This window comes from Phoca vitulina, unplaced genomic scaffold (genome assembly GCF_004348235.1).
Source record: "Phoca vitulina isolate PV1807 unplaced genomic scaffold, GSC_HSeal_1.0 scaffold55, whole genome shotgun sequence".
In the NCBI taxonomy this organism is placed as follows: Eukaryota; Metazoa; Chordata; class Mammalia; order Carnivora; family Phocidae; genus Phoca; species Phoca vitulina.
The window spans coordinates 4,110,852-4,118,355 of record NW_022589758.1 but is presented as its reverse complement, the minus strand read 5'-3'; the positions used below and the strand labels follow the sequence as shown (position 1 = coordinate 4,118,355).

General features: G+C 52.4%; 1 protein-coding gene across 2 annotated transcripts in view; it reads left to right on the top strand.

The window, feature by feature from the left end:
- Nucleotides 1–343: 343 nt before the first annotated feature.
- RAI2 (retinoic acid induced 2) overlaps nucleotides 344–7,504 on the top strand; it is a 60,139-nt gene continuing 52,978 nt past the window's right edge. The window contains exon 1 of one of the 2 annotated variants that reach the window (XM_032389624.1): nucleotides 344–508. The gene's annotated coding sequence lies outside the window, so the exon portion shown is untranslated. Of the gene's footprint in view, nucleotides 509–857; nucleotides 1,091–7,504 lie in introns of those variants that run through there. The other variant, XM_032389623.1, reaches the window with a different exon arrangement.

The window sequence follows — 7,504 nt, the reverse complement described above, 5'->3', positions numbered from 1 at the left end:
CTGGAATGGTCCCCAGCCCGCCAGTTGGCAGCAGGATCCCCGCTCCGCCGGCCCTCCCCGATGTCCATCTCCCCTTCCTCTGGCCCGCGCCTCGGGCGCCCCTTCCTCCTGCCACCCTGCGCCGCCCACAGCCACGCCCTCCCCGTGGGCGAGATCACCTGTCCCTCCTCCGCCGCCGCCTCCACGGGTACCCTCTCGCCCCCCTCCTGCTCCCCCTCCTCCGCCACCTCCCCCAAGCCCTCCCCTTCCCCGCCTCCTCCCACCCCTTGGTGTATATAGTAAAGGCCGGGCGCCGCACGCAGACACACACTCGCCCGGACACAGGCGCACACACACTCACGCACAACCGGCAGCAGCGGCGGCGGCGACAGCGGCTCGGTGACAGCGGCGACGGCGGCTCCCACCGCTGCGCACCCCCTTCAGGCGGCGGGCGGCGACACCAGACCGGAGAGTTCCCGCACCCGCGACCACCCCGTGGCTTCCTGGAGGCGGCGGCCGCGATTGCGAGGTAGCCACCGCGGTGCCCCAGTGCGGGCCGGGGTCCCTCTCCCCCGCCCTCCCCGTGCGGACCTGCCACCGGGACGGAGGGGGCGCGCCGGGCTGGGCGCGCCTGGCGGGGCCCGGCGCCCGGGGAGGGGCCTGCTTCCGTGGGCAGGACGGCGCCCGGAGGCCGGGGCCAGCTGGGAGGGCCGGGCGGGGGCGGGGACGCGGGCCGAGGCCGCCACCCGTGCGGCGTCCCCGGGCCCCGCTCCTGCTCCCGGCGCCGCGCACTGGCTGGCGGGGCCGGAGAGGCGGCGCCGGCCGGCGGGGCGGGGGCCCCGAAGTGGGTTTCGGGCCGCCACCAGCGCTGGCACCCGGCACAGAGGGCGGCGCGCGGCGGACTCCGCGCCTGGGCACCGCACCGGGCCGCCTCCGGCTTTGCCGCTCTGCCCCGGCCCGGAAAACCCAGCGCCTTCCAGGCCCTTCGAAAGATGGATTCTGTTGACGTATCTGGCGGCCCTGGCAAGCCGGGTGGAAAGTTGGGTTTTGCCAGATCGCGCTGGGCTTGTCTTTGTGACGCTCGGCCAGCCCCGCATCCCCCCGAAGCCGGGTGAGTGTGCGTCGGCGTCCTGGGAGCCTTCGTGCCCCCCAATGCCCAGACCCGGGGTGGCCGCACCAGCTCGGGCTTTCTGCCATGTTAGGCACCGAGCAGCGTCCTCACAGCATTTTTGCGTGCGTTTCAGGGGTGCCTTTTGCTGCGGAGGGAGTTACCGCTTCTCTCGGCGTTGGCATTTTCGGGGTTGGGGTTGTGCTCTGTGTGTTTGCTTGTTTGCCGTTTAAAGCCCGACTATTGTTCAGGATAAGCTCCGCCTGGGTGGGGAAATGGCATCCCACCACAGTTGCCGGCGAGGGGTAGAAAGGTTGCCAAACAGCTGCTGCTTTGTGTTTCCCTATCAGAAGTCTCTGGAGTAGGTTTGGGGCACGACGGATGGATGGAGAGAGGGATGGGGCACGGAAGAAGAAGGTGGCTTTGGAGGAGCGAATTGTCACCCACCCCGTGGCATGCAGTCAGCCTGCCTTTCTGCCTGCCAAACTTTTATGAATATTCCTTTTGTGGCAGGGGAAAGCTTAATGAATTCAGCCCAGTTTTCCAGGGAAAAGCAACCCGGCTTTAACAATGGTTTGAGAACTTAATCAATGAGAAAGGCAGGGGGAGGGGGAAGGGGAGGACGCGCTGACACCATATCGGGGGATGTGGCTGCTTCTTGCAGAGTCAGGTAGGGGAGAGGTGGGCAGGGCAGAGCGCAGCTCCTGGGTGGCCAAGTTCCCGGAACTGTCCGTAGCTCTTACCTGTGCCCGCTGGAGCCACCCCCCCCCGGTCGTGCCCCCATCTCACGGTCTGCCCAGACCTTGGCTGTGGGGCTGGAGGGGCGCCTTGCGGCCAGCCCCCCTCATCTGGCATTTTTAAGGATGTGTAAATATTTTGCTGAGGATAAGTGACATCAACAGAATGATATTCCGCAGAGCCCGGGTGTGCAGCGATGATAAATAGATACGGCCAAACAAAGTTTTGATAACCGCGGATTCTCATGGCTCGCTCTGTTTCATTTGGGTCTTTGTTTTTGTTGGTTTAGCATTATCTCTCATCCTCTGGTGTGATCCCTTTATTTAGCTGATTTTGGAAGCTTCTCTTTAGAACAGAGAGAAAAGCAGCCAGCAGGGAGAAAACAATTCTTAGCCTTGCATGCATCATGCAAGGTTTTCTGTGCTTTTCCCAGGGAATCTTTCCCAGCGTTGTCTAGATGTCCCTCTTCCTCCTTTTGAGTCTTCAGAATCGTTTGTTGATTGACCAAGAGACTTAGGATAACTTTGCAAATGTGTTGTGATGTGCTTTTGTTACAGTGGAGGGGTGGGCAGTGTGGGAGGAGGCTAATGAGGAGGCCAGTGGGTGGGAGCCACTCACCAGGGCAGCATTATGCCCCCACCCACTGTTTTGTCGTTTGCATTTTCTTCTCAAAGAGGAGCATGGGGAGCTGTGCCACTTTCAGAAGTCGGGGGTGGGCTGGAACACGCAGAATCATAAACCGGGTGGCATCCCAATTTCTCTGCCCCTTAGAAGCCCTGTGAGGCCACCTACCCCCCCCCGAATCCCCCCCCCCCCCCAGTAAATATCCTACGAACAGCCACTTGTGTCTCATGCTGACTGATGCCCACTAGAGACATTCCGAGGCAGCCCAGGCACGGTGAGCCAAGTCAGACTGGGACCTGGGGTACTGGCCGCTTTGGCACCAGCCCATGGTCCTTTATCATGCAGAGAAACACCAGACTTCCAGCTGTTGAGGTCTGACTGGGGAAAACCTGCCCATCTCAGGAAAAAAATGAGAAAACAGCTTTCCAGGTGATGCCAGTTGCCAGTGTAAGAACTTGGTCCGTGGGCAGTTGGCTAAGAACTATAACATAAATAAAAAGTCTTGTAGCCAGAAAACAGCCTCTGAGACAGGGCCTCTGGAAAGCAAGAAAGAAAAAGAAAATGCGAGAGGTGTGTGATGAGGTGTTGGTGGGAGTGCTGGAGCACGAGGAGAACAAGATACAGCTCTAGCTCCAGCCGCCCGAAAGCTAGATGGGCCTGGCCTCCCCACCTCCATCGGATCCTCAGTGGAGGTATTCTGTATGGGGCAATCTCCACACACAGCGCGCTTGGAATGTACAATAAGAAAATAGCAAGTGTCTGTTCTCTGGCTCCTTCCCTAACCTTAGATCTGGGGAGAGGAGGGTAGTGGAGGGAAATAAATTAGGAAAGGAATTAACATTTGTCATTGCCCTCTGTCTGCCAAACACTTCACATGTGGGAAACCATGATGTGATGGAGGCATTATTTTACAGATAAGGAATCTGAGGCTCAGAGAAATTTCCAGTCGTGTGTCTGAATCCAGATTTCGGTGGTTATGAATTAAAGGGGCAACATGTCCCTCTAACCCCTCTTCCAAGTCTCTGATTTATTTCTCCCAAAAGCCAGAGTCCTCAGCCCCTACATGTTCACAAACTACGGTACCTAACTTGGGGGCGGGGAGCCTACCAGTGGGGCAGCCCGGTCAGCCAGGGTACGTGCTGATGTGCCAAGTGGATAGACCCCAGATAGTCCCAGACTATTTCAGATGGAAAGACTGTGCCTTGTCATCTTGGAATTTCCAACGCCCAACTGTTGCTTAATAAGAGTTGAGTGACTAAGTGATGGAGCTGATGGAGTGAATGGTGGTAGGGAGGCAGCTGTAAGTCATAGTCAAGGGAGACTCAGGGAGAAATCCAGAGTTTTGTTTTTTTGTTTTTTTTAAATCTAGAGATTTTTATGTTTGTTTGGGGATTTGGAGTTCCTGGTGTCATGCTCCATATCTAGCCTAGGGTAGGTCCAAGTCGACAAGTTCATGTGATATGGACAAGAGCATTCCCATTTTTATAGATGACAAAATTGAGCAGGTTAAATAATTAGCCCGAGGTCCATGGTAGGACCAAAGGATGAGTAAAGTATTTCTGACTCTTAACTGTCTCGAATAAATAAATTCTCAATAAAAATGAGATGAGGTCTTACTACACGAATGCATCATGTAAGCAAGTCCCTTAGCCCCTTTCCAACCAGATGGTAGCCTTTATCCCACTAGAAACTCTGGAGCCAGTGGGAGAACCAGGATTTGAATCCATATATAATTCTGCTGCTTCCCTGATCAGAATATGAGGGGGACCTCAGAGAATGAGGCTCTCAAGGAGGGGGGAAGATGGCTAATTGTACTCTCCCCTGTACAAAAGCCTGTGTGGGATTCTGAATTAAGCTTGATTTGGGGATCAGGGTGCCATCCTTGCTATAGAGTTGGCAGTTCTTGTCTTTGGAGAATGCCTCTGATTACCACTACTTCCTCCCACCTGTTCATCTGCCCAGATGCCCATCATCTCATTCTTTCTAGATTCAAGGCATCTCCTTTGTGACTCCAAATTTTTTCATGAGCCTCTTGAGTCTACCGCTCTCCTGTGTTTTGACGGCAACTGGTGAGGAGGTGATTCTGATGGTCGCATTTGTACTTCTGGATTTTGCACATGACCCTTCTTCCCTCTCCAGCCAAGAACACACACACAAACACACATTCAGGCACACGTAATTTGATCATGTTTCTTTATCTGCTTCACCAAACTAGATTGCAAACCCAGAATTGTTATTGAAAGAACGTACGTGACTTTGGTGATCTTCTGTCCTAGCCTCTGCCTTAAACAGATCAGAAGAGCTAAGATGGACGTGGCTCAACCAGGAGATGCCTTGAGTAATGATTATGCTTGCTGGCTTTCCCACTGCTGTGGGGCGGCCCCCCCCACAATGTAGGCATGGGCCCTGGGCCTCTCATAAAAGCCCATTTTATTCTCCCCTTAGGAGTAGGGCTGGGCTTCTAGAATATCCCAATCCTTGCGATTCCCATTTCTGCTTTAATTCTTAGCTCCAATAACTTGATGGCTTACCCTGCTCTCACCTGTCAGTCTTTCTTCCCACAGCTTTTTGGTCTTCTGCTGCACTAATAGAACCTTTTATGATGATGGAAATGTTCCATTATCTGCACCATCTCATACAGTAGCCACAAGTCACATGTGGCTATTAGTAGTCGGAAGGTGGCTAGTCCAGAGTAGGATGTGCTGTAAGGATAACATATGCACATAATTTCTAAGACTTAGTACAAAAAGAAAAGAATACAAAATAGCTCATCAATAATTTTTATATCAATTACACGGTGCAATGATGTTTTGAATATACTGGTCAAATAAGCTACAGTATTAAAGTGAGTGTCACCTGTTTCTTTTAATCTTGTTCATGTGTCTACCAGAAACTTTTAAGTGACACAGATATTTCTATTAGGCAGTGCTTCTCTAGAACAAACTAACCACCAACGTGTGCCTTCAGCACAGGTTGTACTTCCAGATATTTTAGGGGGCATAAACACCTTCTGTCTTCATGGCAGATGAGAGGCATGGGCTGACAACCTGGCTGCAGGCAACTTTGATTTTCAGTAGCTAAGATGTCATTTGGCGGGGGGTGCCTAATCAAGCCTATCCATGAGCATGTTTGCCCAGTCAAGTTCCCCTGAGGAATGTGGGCTCCTGAAACTTCATGGAGATGAGAGAGCAAGGCAGGGCTGGGAACGGGCAGGACTGGCTTGAACAAAACAACCCCTTTCCTTCCTCTCCTCCATCTCACCCCACCCCAGGCTGGTGTCCTTGTCTAGTGGAGAGCTGTCTCTTGCCTGAGCAACTGATTTCCTTGATACCTTGTCTAAGAATATCCTTCCTGGGGATTTGTGCTTGGAGAATTCAGTCCCAAGTAGACACCCTAATGGTGAGAGTGGGTTATTTGGGGCTGGAGCCAATCTTATAGAAAGGAAAGGGGAAAAGAGGATGCACATAGTTATTTCCTGACAGCTTGATGAAAACAAGAGCAAGGAGGTACATACAGTTTCTGTGGAAGAGACAGCATAAATGCAGAGAAGCCCAACTTCACACACAGTGGTGCTGCAGAAGAGGAAACCTGACGAAGGGACAGTTCCTGGGGGTGGGGGAAGGCTCACAGCTGGCACTGTGGTCTTCCTGGGCCCTTCCCTGGGAGCTGGCCATGGCCTAAGTAGATGGAAAGGGCTGGAATAATGAACTTGGGGCTGCAGTGATTTATAGGTCAGGCCCCGTGGCTCTGGCCCCTGAGGGGGCTGCCCCTACAGGGGACCCTTGGCTGACCTCTTTGAGCTCCTCGGAAGGAGCTGGTTTTGTTTCCCATGGCAGGAGCAGACTGTTTACTGGAGCACAGGAAGAATCCGACATTCTGGCGAAAAATAATTCATTAACAGCCAGGGTATTACCAGTTCCCTGGAAAAGCTCCCCCAGCTGCACTATAGCAACTGTTCTTGTTCAGCAGCAGATTCGGGCCTCACTGGCAGCCAACACTGGGTATGTTCAGGCGTTTTTGTCGTTGTTGTTATTTTTGCTTTTGTGCGTATGGCCACTTTTGCCTTATAATTCCGAGAAAGGAATGGTGGCCTGGAAGGGTCGTAATGGTATAGCTGTCAGCCATTATTTCCTTCCTAGTTTAGGCCTGGAAGCTCTAGGCCGACACTAGGAACCTGCATTTCCCCTGACCGAAGCCCACCCCCATGCTAGGGGCACTGTAGAGCCACACAGAATATTCTAGAACTGAAGGAATTTTAGAGAATCTCAACACCTGCTCTTACGACCCTCTGGAAACAATCGGCTGTAGGACTCCCACCCCCAACCCCCCCCCCCATACATACTAACATCAGGCAGAGAGTCCTGTCTTCGCTGTGTGGGATCCTTTGCTTACTATTAATTGACACGGTGGGGCCAAAGTCTATGATTCATCATCCCAGTTTTGAGCGCATTTGGAAAGCCAGGCAGGCATAACCAAAAGAATGGGCTGCATGTTTTGCTCACTAAGAATGATTGGATCTACAGTAAATAAAATGGAATGATTCAGGAAGCTTTTTATGCTCTGGAAAAATCTGCTTTAAAAAAAGGTTTTTGTCTGCTTGTTTGTTTTTTAGGCCTCATGTTCAGAAATGTGTACCCAGTTAACAAGAAATGGAAAAGAATGGCATTTCCTTGTTTTCGTTTTTTAAAAAACTCTAATTGCAGGTTAAGTAATATACGATGTATTGATTTTGGTTTTGTATGGAACATAACTAGATAATCATTTTTATTTTATGGGATATTAATTTCCATCCATTTAGACTGATGAAATATGCATTTAAAATGCAACCTATCTACCCCGGCCATCATTGCGGTATTTCATTTCTTTGGGGGGTAGGAAGAAAACGCGAGCGAGCACATGAGCTGGGGGCGTGGAGGGGCAGAGGGCAAGGGAGACAGAGAGACTCTTAAGCAGGCTGCACGCCCAGCACAGAGCCCTACATGGGGCTCCATCTCACAACCCTGAGATCATGACCTGAACCAAAATCAAGGGTCGGGTGCATAGGGGCGCCTGGGT